The following is a 14,738-nucleotide window of genomic DNA, read 5'->3' on the forward strand; positions in this document are numbered from 1 at the left end:
GGTTTTGCTATGCAAGAGATCGGGATGTTATATTTTTGTTATGATCCCCTTGATTGCATGCCTTACAGTTAGCATTTAGAGAATTCTGTTTTACTTCTTAACCAACTAGTGTTTTTAGTTATGACATCTCTCTTCACCAACTCATCTTTCATAGACCGAGATCTACAGAAGGCCATTGAAAGTCTGTTTGTTCAAGTCCTTCCTCGCCTCGTGCCTATGACTGTGTACCTTGTGTCTTAGGGCCTGATTTAGGGTTTGGTGTACAGGCTACTTCGTCACAACGTGACGGATATCCTGTCCGTCTTATTACAATCTCCATAGGCTATAATGGGATCATAATACAGCGGACAGACTATCCATCACGTTTGTGATGGAGTAACCCCCTCCGCCAAACTTTAAATCAGGCTCTTACTGTGTAATGTTGCTTCTAGCTGTAGGTGGTAATTAATATATATGTATTGTTAAATGTTTCTCACATGGTTTTCTTCTATGTTTAAATAGCAATCATCTCTGTTCATGTTCCCACCCATTCTTTTGCAGAATACAGCTCACTTTTCCCCCACAGGAAAGTAACACGTTTCGGCAATAATGGCTTTCTCAAACCAGGAAGTGACCTGCAATTTGCCCACTTCCTTAAATATAAAACACAACATATAACAAGCACTGAAAAAGCCAATATGTAACACCATTTGAACCTTTTGGCCTTGCCAATGCAGTCAGCATAACAGTGGTAAAAAAACATGTAAGGTAAATAAAGCAGAGTTCCGACAGGCATTTTCTCTCATATGCTGGACCTGTTGCTTTTGATAATTCAAGCTTGGAATGCATAATATTTTTAATTGGAATGTGTGCAGGTTTCCTCACTATTGCATTTTGATTGGCCATGTACAATAAAACAGTAAAATTCGAACAATAAATAGTCACAATACCAATAGTATGTGCACCAATATAATGTTTTTCCTGTGCCTTCATGCTTCCACTGCCTCAACACTGATGCTATTTTCTGTTCTTTTTAGAGGCAAAACTACAAAGATGTCAGCAACTGATCAAGACTCCCTCATTCAAAATACATATGACAAGGGTGGTAGTGTTGCAAGCTTCCATTAAATACAAAACAAGCACACCATAGGGAGAGACAATACAAGCTTCTTTCATAAATGTCGCAGGCATCAGCTCAGAAAACCTCCAGCACAAAATAGGTAGATCAGTAGACTTTCAAAACATACAATGTGCAGTTGTGAAGCCTCAAACTAACTAGTGAAGCATGGGTAGCAGTTGGTCAATTCTTCCCTTGATATCAGTTAGACCCACATCAGGACATATACCTTCAGCTGTTGTGTATACAACGACTTTGGCATAGTTCTACAAAGTTTGCTTTGCCACCCACAGGTGACACCAGTCAACACAGTTCAATACACCAGTACTGAATGTGAAAGGCATGTCGTTATAGACCCGCACAGCCCTATCCAATCTGTTGTTAAAATAGAAACTTCTTTTGGGTTACTAACAATCCCTATAAAGGGATCAGGGGCACAGTGGTAACAGAAAGAAGCCTATTTCCTTATTCATAATGTCAAACACATACTGCACTAAGAAGAAGTGGCACTTTAAATAAAAGCGCTTATGACAGGAATCATTAATTAATTTGCTAATATCATTAATTTGTTAAAATATCTACATAGAATATAATAACAACAGCAAGAACATACATTGTTAGCAATGAAAATAAAATAAACATTTCTAACATAGTTAAAATGTCAAACCTAACACCCTAAAACCTACTTCTGTGCTCTATACTAAGAAAGCAAGGAAAGCAGAGCAACTTGCAGTCTATCGTTTATTAGGGAGAGGCGACGCATTACATACCTTGTTCACAGCAAAAACTGTTGTTATCAGCAGAGGTATGAAGGCAATATTACCTGTGAAGGGCACACACATGCTGTAGTACCAGGCTTTCTATTGAACTTAGCTTTACTAGCACTGAGCGAGATGTTGTATCCTCAAAATGGACCGGAGTTAGGTAAGGGCGTTTTCTGATAGAATCTCGGGTGATTATCTGGGTGAAGCATCTCTAATCAAAATGGTCAAGTGGCAGTCCTTATATATTGAATCTTATCAGTGACTGGAATTTCTGACATAGGAGGACGTCAGTTCACCCTGCTTTATTTTTACTATATGCGTGACCTTTGTTCTTATTTGACTTAGACATGTTGATAAGTAGACACTTGCCCCAGACTCATTAGATAGATACCTTATGCAGCATGTCATACAACATCACGATTTCATAATTCTTAGAAAGATAAGGTCAGATGACATCTGCGTCAAATGATAAATATGACAATGCATAAATAGAGAAATACGACGACCTCCATGATTTAAAATGGCAACCTCCACAATCTAAAATGGCAACTTCCATGATATAAAATGGTGACGGGTCCCATCTAGAATAAAGTCAGATGAGTCAGACCTTAGGGGCTTTATGCAATAGCCGGTCCAGGATTTTCAGTTAATATTCCATGTAGATTTGAGATCATTTAACTTTTGATGAGGGGGTGGATCAGCTGCTCTTTACATTTTGATAATCTGCCATTTACTACAAACAACATGTGTTGCAGAGCTCACTCAGCCCTGCCATGACGGTTAGGCCACAATTCCTACATTAAAGTGCTGTATCTAATAAAGCATATCCTTTTAATCATTTGCCATCTGTGATTAGGCATTTAGGTATCAGTTTTTGAAATTATGGCTCAGGAAGAAGAGGGAAGAATGCTGAAAATATAAGGCATTATTACACAAGAACACAATAAATAACAAATATAAACTGTTGCAAATAAGCTTTCATGTTTTGCAGGAGAAACAGCATTAGAAGTATTATAGGTTTAAGGTTTTTAAGTGGAAAATAATAGATTATTGAGGGGAAAAGGAAAATAACAATCCATAACAAAACAGCAGCTCAAATGTATCATTATTCATTGACTTCAAATATCAACATAATGAACATTGTATCACAATTGGACAATCTAAAGCATAAGAAAGAAAGAGAAGGGAAGAAATGAAATGTATAGGACGACAATATTAGCTTTGGAAGATTAACTACAAACAGCATTCATATCAAGTACTGTAAATAAAAATAATTACACATTCTATATATTATGAATTTTAACCTTAAGCAATGCAAAAAACAATTAGAAATACACAAATTAAAGCCATATACAGGAACATTCAAGGGGATTTGTTAACTTCTTCAATTGATGGATGATGTTTATTGGAGGACTGAGCAGACTAGTCTACGTAAATTGTAACTGGTGACTGTATAGTGTCTCTTTGTATAGTTAGAGTTCATTGAGTCAAGGATTGAACATAAACTTTATCTAGACAATGGTTGTAACAAATACCATACCACTATGAATCAAATGAAATTGCAGGAGTGTCTTTCCAATTCTTGGTTATTTATTGAAATGCAGTTGCCAGTAACAGGTCAATAATATCAACAGTAGAAGTAATATCTTTATTTGGCTTTGTAAAAGCAAAAAGCAGATAGAAACATATAAAATATGTACATATCACAAAATCATGTACAACAAACTAAAACACAACTTATAAATCATGATAGATCAATAAAAAACATATCACAAATTTTACACATTTCATCTATTTACTTAAAACAGTATGGTAAATTACTACCAAGAAATGTACAACTCATTTAATTTATTGCAGAGACCTGACTGATTTTCTGAATGCATCCACTCTGCACCATGCTGAAGTATAATTATGTGTGCATACATAGCCTGCATCTAGTTCTCCAAGTGTTCAAGATGCATCTAGATAAAGCAAAAATCAACCAATCTATACTATTGCTTCTGAGAATTTGTATAGTAAACCTCATTTGTCTGGATGGCAATGCTCACGAGTTTGGTAATAACTAAGACCTCCTGTTCTCAGAATACCAGGGGCAGAAGAATAGAAAATGCTCTTTAGTTTCTCGGCTGTGTTGGCAGAGTGAGAATAAGGGGTAGATGTTTAACCATTTCATCTACTACAAAAGTTATTTAGAGGCAAGATGACATATGTCAATTTTAAATATAGGGACCGGGCTTCAGGAGGTTTGATCAACCTCATAAAATTCTAATATTTTAAGTTATATTTAATTCCCGAAACCCACTTGTTAGGTCCCCCATGCTGCCTTCATTCAGCCATTAATCACATATGTGGCCCAATTATCTTTCCATGAGGGATGCCAGGGAACTTTTATTAATGCTTTGGGGTTGATCCACAGGTCACACATGTCAAGCGTAGTTAGCCATGTTTTCACATATTTCAACCAGGGGATACTGTCTTTACAATTAAGCTCCAGTATTTCAGACAATGATTCCCTCAACGGAAGTGGGGATCTATTATACCAAACTCACATCCAATACACTAAGGGCCTCATTCCGACCCTGGCGGTACAAGACCGCCAGGGCCGGGGGCAACGGAAGCACCGCCAACAGGCTGGCGGTGCTTCATTGCCCATTCTGACCGCGGCATTAAAGCGGCGGTCAGAAAAGGGAATCCGGCGGTTCCTGACGGATTTCCCCTGCTTGGGCAGAACCTCCATGGCGGTGCTGCAAGCAGCGCCGCCATGGAGATTCCGACCCCCTTCCCGCCATCCTGTTCCTGGCGGTTGTTACCGCCAGGAACAGGATGGCGGGAACGGGTGTCGTGGGGCCCCTGGGGGCCCAGGGAGATTTTCACTGTCTGCATTGCAGACAGTGAAAATCGCGACGGGTGCAACTGCACCCATCGCATCCCTTGGACCACTGCCTGCTCTGAATGTTTTTTTTTTTTCCAGACACAAAGGGGAAGGGGTCCCGTGGGGACCCCTTCCCTTTTGTGCCCGGGTTACCATCCACTTCAAGTGGATGGTAACTGCGCTTTCATTTGCGACTGCAATCGCGGTCACAAATGAAAATGCATAGCATTGCGAGTCGCAAATAGGAAGGGAACACCCCTTCCTATTTGCGAGTTGGAAATGCATTACCGACTCGCAAAATGCATTTCTACATAGCAAAGAGGCTTTTGCGACTCGCAAACGGCGATTTTCGCCGTTTGCGACTCGCAAAACCCTTGCTACATCTGTCCCCTAAGTGCTGAAACATGAATTATATTTCGTAGGCCAAGATCCTGGCATGTAGGTGTTAAGGGCATATTCCGGGGTAGACCCAGGACTTATCTCATAAACGCATTTTCAGCTTTTTCAAGCCCACCCAGGTTGTGTATGCCCCATAACTCTGCACCATAAAGTGCAACACCAATCCCTTTAGGCCGATATATTTCTATGATAGGGCCTGCTGGCTTGAACCTACATGTCTTCACTTTCCTTAGTAAAGCAAAGCTGATGCACTGATGAGTAAGCTGACTTTTGGTAATATGTGGGTTCTATGCTAGATTCTCTCCTTAACTTGCTCTAAATAACTTATAGTGACGGGCAGAGCCCACTGAGTTTTACTCCATGGAATTCTGCAGAGGTGGCTAAAAACAGAGTTCCGTGTGCGGCAGAGTGCCGCCTGCCCTACCACCCTGGCCTGAATGTGCCTTATCTCTGAAGCGCCAAGCAGAGTTGGGCGGCCTATCTATTCTATAATATTATAATATTATAAATATCAACCAGAAGGGCTGATTTTGACCTCTGAACATCAGTTATTCTGACCACCAGTATATCTCCAGAGCTAATATCTAGCCTATTTATAGTGCATTTAAAATTGACATTAACCCATAAGATAGGGACCCCTGCTGGCTGTCCCTTTGGTGAGGGAGTTGCTTCAGTGCTAATGTTTGTAAAGCCCGCACTATGGACCAGTCCTGTAGACCATGTCTCTCGTCTCTTGGAAAAGGCACAAAACAAAGCCATCTATGAAGTTACCCCAAATCTCACAGTTTAACTTAAAATTGATGCCACCCATATTCCAAAAAAGAATTTTTAACTTTCTGGATGCCACAGGCAAAGGGGGCCGGGTAGAAGTTCTTGCGTGGGCCCTCAATTCACTTCCTAAAGATTTCTTCCCCATCATATTCATTTAGGTTAGTATTGAGGGCTTCAGATTAATTAGAATCAGATCCAACAACCCCTTCCATCAAACCCCCATAATGATGTACCATCGCCTCGCCCTTTGTACCTGTAATAGATGCGATATTTTCATAGCGTCATTCCAAGTCATCCAAGGTAGCTAAATGCTATGCAAGTCATCAAAGATAGCTAAAGGCTAATATCAACAGTATAAACAGGACATTTCCAATCTTCTATGAAACTACCTCAAATACATTTGACTATGAAAAATAACATTGGTGTGAAAAATCAGTAATTTGTTTTCACACTTTAAGCCGCAATTGAGTGATAGGGTACGAGAATATTAATGATCAGAAGTAACAGTTGAATTAATTTTAGTTTATGAACAATTATCGAAGTCTATTGTATATAAATACATATAGATATATACATATGTATGTAAAATAGTGTTTGCTATTCTAGAAGACTTACAGATTTTGACCAAAACTTTGGGCCTGATTTAGATTTAGGTGGTGAGGTTTCTCCATCACAGTGTTTGTTGATGGATATCCTGTCTGCTGAAGCCTAAATCTCATAGGTAACAATGGGATTTAGATTTAGGCATATGGGATATCCCTCACCATTGTGATGCAGTAACGCATCTGCCAAAATCTAAATCAGGCCCTTTATTCCATAATGGAATTGACCAAGATATTAATTTGTTTTTTATTTTTTGGGCCTCACAGTGGGTGGTAACACTTTAGTCACCTGGGAACAAGGTTATGTATTTGGTGGAGGGTCTGCTTCATGGATCCCATCAAGTTTCCTTACCCCAAATGTCCATCAAACCTGGAAATTTAAATATAATCAAACATTTCTTGCATTTCTGTGACATCTTCTTTAAGAATCAGGAGGAATCCACATATTTTCTATCACCCAGCATTTCCCCACTTGTCCCAATAAAAATGCAGCACACTTGTGTGACTGGACCTAGTGTCCATGGCAGGAACCCTTAAAACCAATAGAACTAACATTAACAGAAGACCTCTCGAAGGGACCCTCATTGATCTTGGTTTGGTTTGTTCTGTTTCAGGCACACACATGAGGTACCATGTTTATCAGAAGACTTGAGGGAATGCTCGGTGGAAGAACATTTGTGGCTCCCTGCAGATTCCAGAACTTTCCAGCACAGAAATGTGAGGAAAAAGTTTGGAGTTTGCAATGGATTCTTGGTAGCACAAACTGGGGAGAGCCACGCAAGTCACCCCATCCTGGATTTCCCTAGGTACACTATTTACATTTTACAACATAAATTGCTCTATACCTGGTACGCAATGAAAAAACATTGCAAGGTGCAATTCAGTTACTGTCTCTGGGTACCTCAAGTTCTTGGAAAATCCACAAACCCTATATGTCCTTGCAACCAGAATGGTCTAGAAGATGTAATGGTATATTGCTTTTGTAAATTGCTCATAGTGATGAAAAGGTTCAAATGAAAATGTTGTCACAAAGGCCCATTTATTGCTACTAATTTTTAATATTTTTTTATTTAAACACTAAGGGCCTGATTTTGATGTTGGCGGTAATGTTCCCACTGTCAGTTTTCCGGCTGAAAACCTGTTTGCCACCATGACGGTCCACCTGCAGCATTTAGATGTTGGCTGTATCATAACGCTTAACTCACTCCAGCCCCGCCGACTCCTCCAACGAATCCCATTGGCCGTCAAGGTGCCATAGGAAAGAGTGGCTAACGGCGGGAATTCAGCCAGACTTACTGCTGAGCAGATTTGGATGTGCCATACCACCAAGCAAGTAAAAAGTGGTGGTCTGACCTCCATTTCTTACTTGGCGGATAGGGGGAGGAGAGAGAAAGTGAAAACTCACCTTTTCTCTCAATTCAACTTCCGTTTTGGTCTGGAAAAGACTGGACAGGATCCTCTGTCACTGCTGCCACAGGATCCTGGAGAAAATACAACCCCCACATTGATGGACATGAAGGTAAGTAACCCGCATTGTCTGTGTACGTTGGGTGGGTCACTGCACATGGATACAGGTACATTGCAGACATATGCATGTCACAGTATTTTTTTTAATGACTGTGACATGCATATGTCTGGGACACGGGTAGGCCAGACATGGGTGGCAACACACTGGTAGAAAACATATATTGAACACATACACAACTGTCATTAACACATCAGTATTCATTTCCAAATAAATGCTGGCACCACAGTGATGGTACAATCACACTTGTCATGCTGTGCTGATGTGTGCACATTGCAAGGGGACATGTACCTGTCATGTTGTGCTCGAGTTGTGAGTGTGAGTCAGTATGTGTATACACGTGTGCAATGTAATTGGGTGGGTTAGGTAGAGGAAGATGTAGTTGGTGATGTGCTTGTGTCAGTGTGTGTGCCACTTGCATATTTTGTGGATGTTGTTGTGTATGTTGTGTTTTATGTTGTGTTGCTGCATGCAGAACTCAGGTACATGTTGTTGTGTGGCAATTGCTGTCATGATTTGTGTAGTTGCGCTTGTGTGTGGGTATGTTTGTATGGATGAGTGTGTTGATTGTTGGTTGTTGTGGTTGTGTCATGTCTGGGTGTGTTGTGTGATGGATGTACATGGAGGTGTTGTGTTGTTGTGTAATGGCAATGGATAATAGTGTGTATGTGGTGTGTTGTATCATGTGTGACGCAGGGGGATGCATACCTGAAGGGTAGAGTATGTGTGTGCGACTTACCTCTTTTCAATGCCTACTGGCATTGTCCGATGTTCATCAGCAAACCTCCGCCAGTATACCCCCTGTCCAACTATAACATCTAAATACGTCTGGCAGGAACCAACCTGCCTTACAGAGAACTCTGTCCTGGCGGTCTGCGGCTCAGCCGCAATGCATCTAAATACAGCAGGTGGAAGACCGCAGATGCGTCAGTCTTTTTGGGCCCGCACTGACGTTGCTTGTTGGTGCAACCACCGACATCTAAATCAGGCCCTTAATTACTGTGGGAAACCTTGAAGGATTTACACAAATGACCCTTTGCTGAATTCAGAATTTTGCATAGTTTTTTAGAAATGTCTGTTGCTGATAGTTCCACAAACCTTTCATTGATGCCATTTGCAGGAAAAAACAGACACATTCATCTGCAGCACTTTTTCCCATTTTCTCCCAAAAAAACAACATTTTGCTATATTTTGTCTAATTTCTTGGTCCCCTCCAGGGGATTCTACGAACCCCACGTACATTTAGAAATCCCAGGATGTTGAAATGAAAGCTACAAATTTGGCATGGATAGTTAGTGTGGACAAAACGTTATGGAGGGAGGTACCCCAAATAGCCAAAAAAAAGGCTTAGCAAGAAGGAAGAGAAATTATTGACAGGCCTAGCAGCAAAAGGGTCAATGTCTTTTTCTGTGTTGTATTTTTTATTTAAGGAAGTGATCTCAAATAAATTGCAGATCATGTCCTGAGTTGATTAATGCAATGTTGCCAAAAAGCCTGACTTTACTTTTATGCTTCAATACAGTATAATTTTGGATTATAACCACATTTGGAGTGTCAATCAGTGTCTGTTTGCCTTCGGCCATGCGCCGCATGAGGTTGGACGCACAGCATGGTCTCTGGTGGGAGTTAGGACTGGGCACATGAAAAGTGGGCCTACTGGCTTCATGAAAGGGTCAACATGTCACTTATATAAAGCACACCTATTGTCTTTGTCAATAATTCATCTAAAGTTATATTCAAATGTATATTTCATACAGTCGCACACTGCGATGTTTAGCAAAAGTGATTGTGCTACAACAAACTAAATGAAGTTTTATTAAAAAGAAATCAACATGTCTTTGAGTCTCTTTTAACAGTTTTAATGCTGCAAAGGTAAACCATAGAACCAACCTACCACAGGGAAGCTTTGAACTCCAGATGAAGGGCATAGAGCTCCAGTTAGGATTGCTTTAAAAATATGTAAGTTCTCCTGGGTCATAGATTTAATGATCCAGTAGACTTACCTTTTCGTTTTAATGTCACTGAGGGGCTGCCCACAGCCCCCCACAATATTAAAAAGTCTTGGTGGTGGCAATGGCTCTTCTAGGGATAGTACCAGGCTCTAAAAACATATTTAAAAAGCCCTTGCGTGGCATTATGAGGTGCTCCTTAGAAGGAGCAGTGAACAATACATGAGCAGCACCTGCCACTCACTTATAATTCATGTTATATTTTTATGTATTTATTGGATGTCCTGGTGTCCACTCAAGACATTCACATGTTCAGTTTTTGTTGGGGGGTGCAAGTGGCACCCCCAGACCACTGCAGCTCACTGGCTCCCTGCAAGCAGGTTCATCGGCTGAACAGGAGCCAAGAACCCTTATTTATTTTGTTTTTTTATTTTTTTAAATTAGGGTGCCCTAGTGCTCACCCAGCAGCATTTTTAGGTTTCAGGCCACAGGGGAGCCCCAGAGCGCCCCAGCCCATTCTGACTTCCCTGTGGGAACCAGACATCTTTTCATTTTTTGGTGGGTGCCCACCCAGGAAACATGCAATTCTTTCTCTGTTGGATTCTCTGTGTATGGTTCCTGGGACATTGCTGCACCAGGCTCCTGGGGATGGGGGTCCACAGAGCTTGTTTACAGAGAGTGTGGGGTCTCCTGGTCCCAACAGTGGCTTGGGGGGGGGAGGGTCCATGCCATCCTCCACTTTTACATTAGATATAACTTTGAGGAATGGGGTCTCCAGGATCTCAGGCAAGCTCAGGGAGAAGGCTGTTTGCCCCTTCCTTCCTCTCTAAATTGGAATTGGTCCTAGGGGATGGGGAGAGAGGAGCTGCATGCTCTCTCCCCTATAAAAATTCAGTACGCCACCCTCCCCAAGGCCATTGCAAACCTTGGGGGGGGGGGTTTTTTAAAGTGCATTGGGTTTTTTAAGAACGTTTACTGCAGGTAAAATTTTAAAAAAGCAATATATGTTTTATGCACTGGGGATGTCCACCAGGCCTGTACCCCTTATATCTTTTTTTTGTATTTTTTTTATGACAAGAGACTGAGGCGGTCATTCTGACCCTGGCGGTCAAAGACCGCCACGGCGGAGGACCGCGGGAGCACCGCCGACAGGCCGGCGGTGCTCCAATGGGGATTCCGACCGCGGCGGTAAAGCCGCGGTCGGACCGGCACCACTGGCGGGCTCCCGCCAGTGTACCGCCGCCCCATTGAATCCTCCACGGCGGCGCAGCTTGCTGCACCGCCGCGGGGATTCCGACCCCCCCTACCGCCATCCAGATCCCGGCGGTCCGACCGCCGGGATCCGGATGGCGGTAGGGGGGGTCGCGGGGCCCCTGGGGGCCCCTGCAGTGCCCATGCCACTGGCATGGGCATTGCAGGGGCCCCCGTAAGAGGGCCCCTACATGTATTTCACTGTCTGCTGCGCAGACAGTGAAATACGCGACGGGTGCAACTGCACCCGTCGCACAGCTTCCACTCCGCCGGCTCGATTCCGAGCCGGCTTCATCGTGGAAGCCTCTTTCCCGCTGGGCTGGCGGGCGGTCTGAAGGCGACCGCCCGCCAGCCCAGCGGGAAAGTCAGAATTACCGCCGCGGTCTTTCGACCGCGGAACGGTAACCTGACGGCGGGACTTTGGCGGGCGGCCTCCGCCGCCCGCCAAGGTCAGAATGAGGGCCTGAGTCCTGAGATGGGTCTTAAGACACCACATCATTGCTGACTTAGTGGCAGGAAATCAAATCTTATCTCAATTTCTGTTGGACCCACAGATTATCTGCAGCGTGAATTATACAACGTTTTTGAGCCTTCATTTCTCAAAAAACTATTGAATGGATTCACACAAATGACAAAATGCCCACTTTTTAGAACAAGATCTGTTGTGTAGCCATTTTAGTTATAGCTCCATGCACGCTAGTTTAATACACTAGGCCGTTGTGCACCTTGACCTAGATATATTTTATTCAGCTTCGCATTGTTATTTTTACAATAACCAGTTTTACGTCTTGTTTTAATTTCTTCTATCTAACTGTTTTGCTTAGTTCTGCATTGTGTTCTCAAACAACACATTCTTGATCACTTTGTGCTTCGTCAAGGCTACAGTCTGGTACATTGCCGGTAAATGTGGTAGAAGTTTAGTCTCCAACAATCGCAGAAAATACACATCCTTACGTAGGGACATTTTCTTAGAACATCTGCTGTGTTCATTATAAAAACACTATCTAGTCCCATTACACATCAAGAGGGAGATTCCAGCCAGGGAACCACAACTGTATGCTTCGCTGCAGATGCTGATGCAGATTACAGGCCTTTGCTCAGGTATGAGGTTGATGTTCTCCCAAGGGAACCTGAAAGGCCGGATTAGAGCTTAACATGCTGTGCTAAAAATATGATTTAGTTAGGAAATAGTCCATCGATTCTAGTGGCAATATGAGAGCATTATTCTTATGCTTCACTCTCATCATCACCATTTTAATATTTTTGTGTTGTGTCGTTCTGGTTATTGCAGCTCACGCTTTGCTTTCCAAAATGCAGTTGTTTTATTAAACAAATCTTTAAAACTTATACTGCTTTTATTGTCATTTATATATGAAACCGAATTGTGAATGAGAGAACCGGATGCGACCTGAGTGACCACGACGTCCCAGAAAAGTACGATATGTCATGCGCTTGGCTGCCCAATCATCCCTACCATTCGGGAGAGATGAGGCACTACTAGTTAGCCGGAGCAAAGCCTGGATTTGGAGCGACAGGTGGCACCCACCGTGGGTCAGACACAGTCCCCCACACTGTGGATGATCTTGCTGCTCAAAATCCAGTAGTCTCATTAGAATAATGAGAGCCTACGCAACATGGCGCCGCCAAAGTTTGGTCAGGCTCTAATTTTCGGGTCCTCCAGAGTATCTCTGTCTCATTATATATAATGACACCTCAATACAGTATGCGGAGACGTCCGTGGTACTGAGGATTTCCACCACAGCTGTGTAGGTAATCCTATGAAAACTGGCGGTTGTTCAAGCTTGAACTTTAAAAGGAAACCACATTTTGGCATGCCTTCTCTGAACTCATAGTGTTACTATCATGGCGAATCCCCAAAATGTACAAATAACTGTTAACATGAGACAACCTCTCACAGCACATTTATTAGCAAATGGCTCAATGGCCCAGGGAGGTCCAGCCACGTTCATGGTGGACGCCCATGCAGCTTATAGAACAGAACTTTTTTACTCTTGGGTTACATTTCCAGCAGTTGATGGGAACACAAATACATTTCACCAATATACAGTTGTGAACGCGCCTGGACAATACAGAGCGTACGCATATTTAGAGATACCTCTATCTTATCAAGAACATGATAATTGGCTTGATGTCGCCCTACCCCATACAATATTACCAGTTAGGTTAGGTCCACTAAGTAATGACGGTCCTTCTTGGCGTTTATTAGCCACTTATACACCACATCCTGCGGTTGGGAATTTAGCAGTAGCTGAGGTTCATCGCTTATACATTGAATTAATAGCAATATACAGACGATTAGTACAATTTGTGATGCAAACATTAAATACAAACCCAGCACATGCTGCTCCAGCACACCCACATGCAGTAACACCAGGTATAAATCCTGCGACTGTACATTCGATTATGGGTAAAGTACTCGCCAAACGAGAAGAAACTCCGTTTTGGTTAGCACAAAAAAATAATACGCTGGAGGCAGTATTTCCCCATACGGGACCTCAGGATAAACATAGAATATTAATGATATGCTTGCCCTTTGGGATGGTCCCTACAGTAGAAAACTGTTAACTTGGGGTACGGTATTTGCCGCTCTTTATACAACCGCACACGGTGCACTGACACTAGCTAATTTACCGGAAGTGCTGAAGCAAATTCAAGATGAATATGGGGCTGCCCCGGCCCTAGATTTGGGGATGCAACTGATGGGCAACTTTGCCACAGTATCCTCAATCATTTTAAGTAACCTTAAAGGGGAAGCAGTCGCACTTGCAGTGCACATGCGGCTCCGTGACGTTCCGTAACAAGACCAAGAACGAGGGCTGCCTAAAATAATAGCGGAAACATATTCAAGTATCGGTCGAGATAGCCTAGTGGCCAGACCACAAAAACCTCAATTCCAGGGTAAATCAAATAAAGATAACTCCAAACAACAACCTGAGGGCAATTAGAAACGCTGGGATAAAAAGCAACAGACGCCTAAAAAAGAAAGGGGAGAATCTCCACGTACGGAGACCCCACAGAATAGGAATAATCTCAGAAATAGAGATAATATCAAAACGCCTGATAGATATTAATATACTGATACACGCCAATCTCGTTCCTTCCAGGACTCATATGAAAAGAGAAATGAGAGAGGTGGGTGATCAGAGCGAAGAACAGAGTGCGTGAAACCGAGTCAGGAATCACAACGCTCTTCGGAGGTTTCTGTTAAAAAGGAAGAGAAACCTGCCCAACAAAAACAACAATTTAAAAAGAAAAAGGTGGCAGCAGTCGCAGTTTGACATGCCACACAGGAAGAGGGTCCTCTTGAAGAACAAGAACTGGGCTCTAGCATTGCTAGACAGCACAGCACAATAGTTCACCGGAATCATCTGGAGGTGAAAGCAACTGATGACTTTATATAAGTAGAAACAGCGGACATGCATGTCTCCAACCCTGATAGGGTGTTCAAAGTAACGCTGCAATTAGAAGGAGACATTGAACGCACAATA

This window comes from Pleurodeles waltl, chromosome 6, assembly GCF_031143425.1.
Source record: "Pleurodeles waltl isolate 20211129_DDA chromosome 6, aPleWal1.hap1.20221129, whole genome shotgun sequence".
NCBI classification, from domain to species: Eukaryota; Metazoa; Chordata; class Amphibia; order Caudata; family Salamandridae; genus Pleurodeles; species Pleurodeles waltl.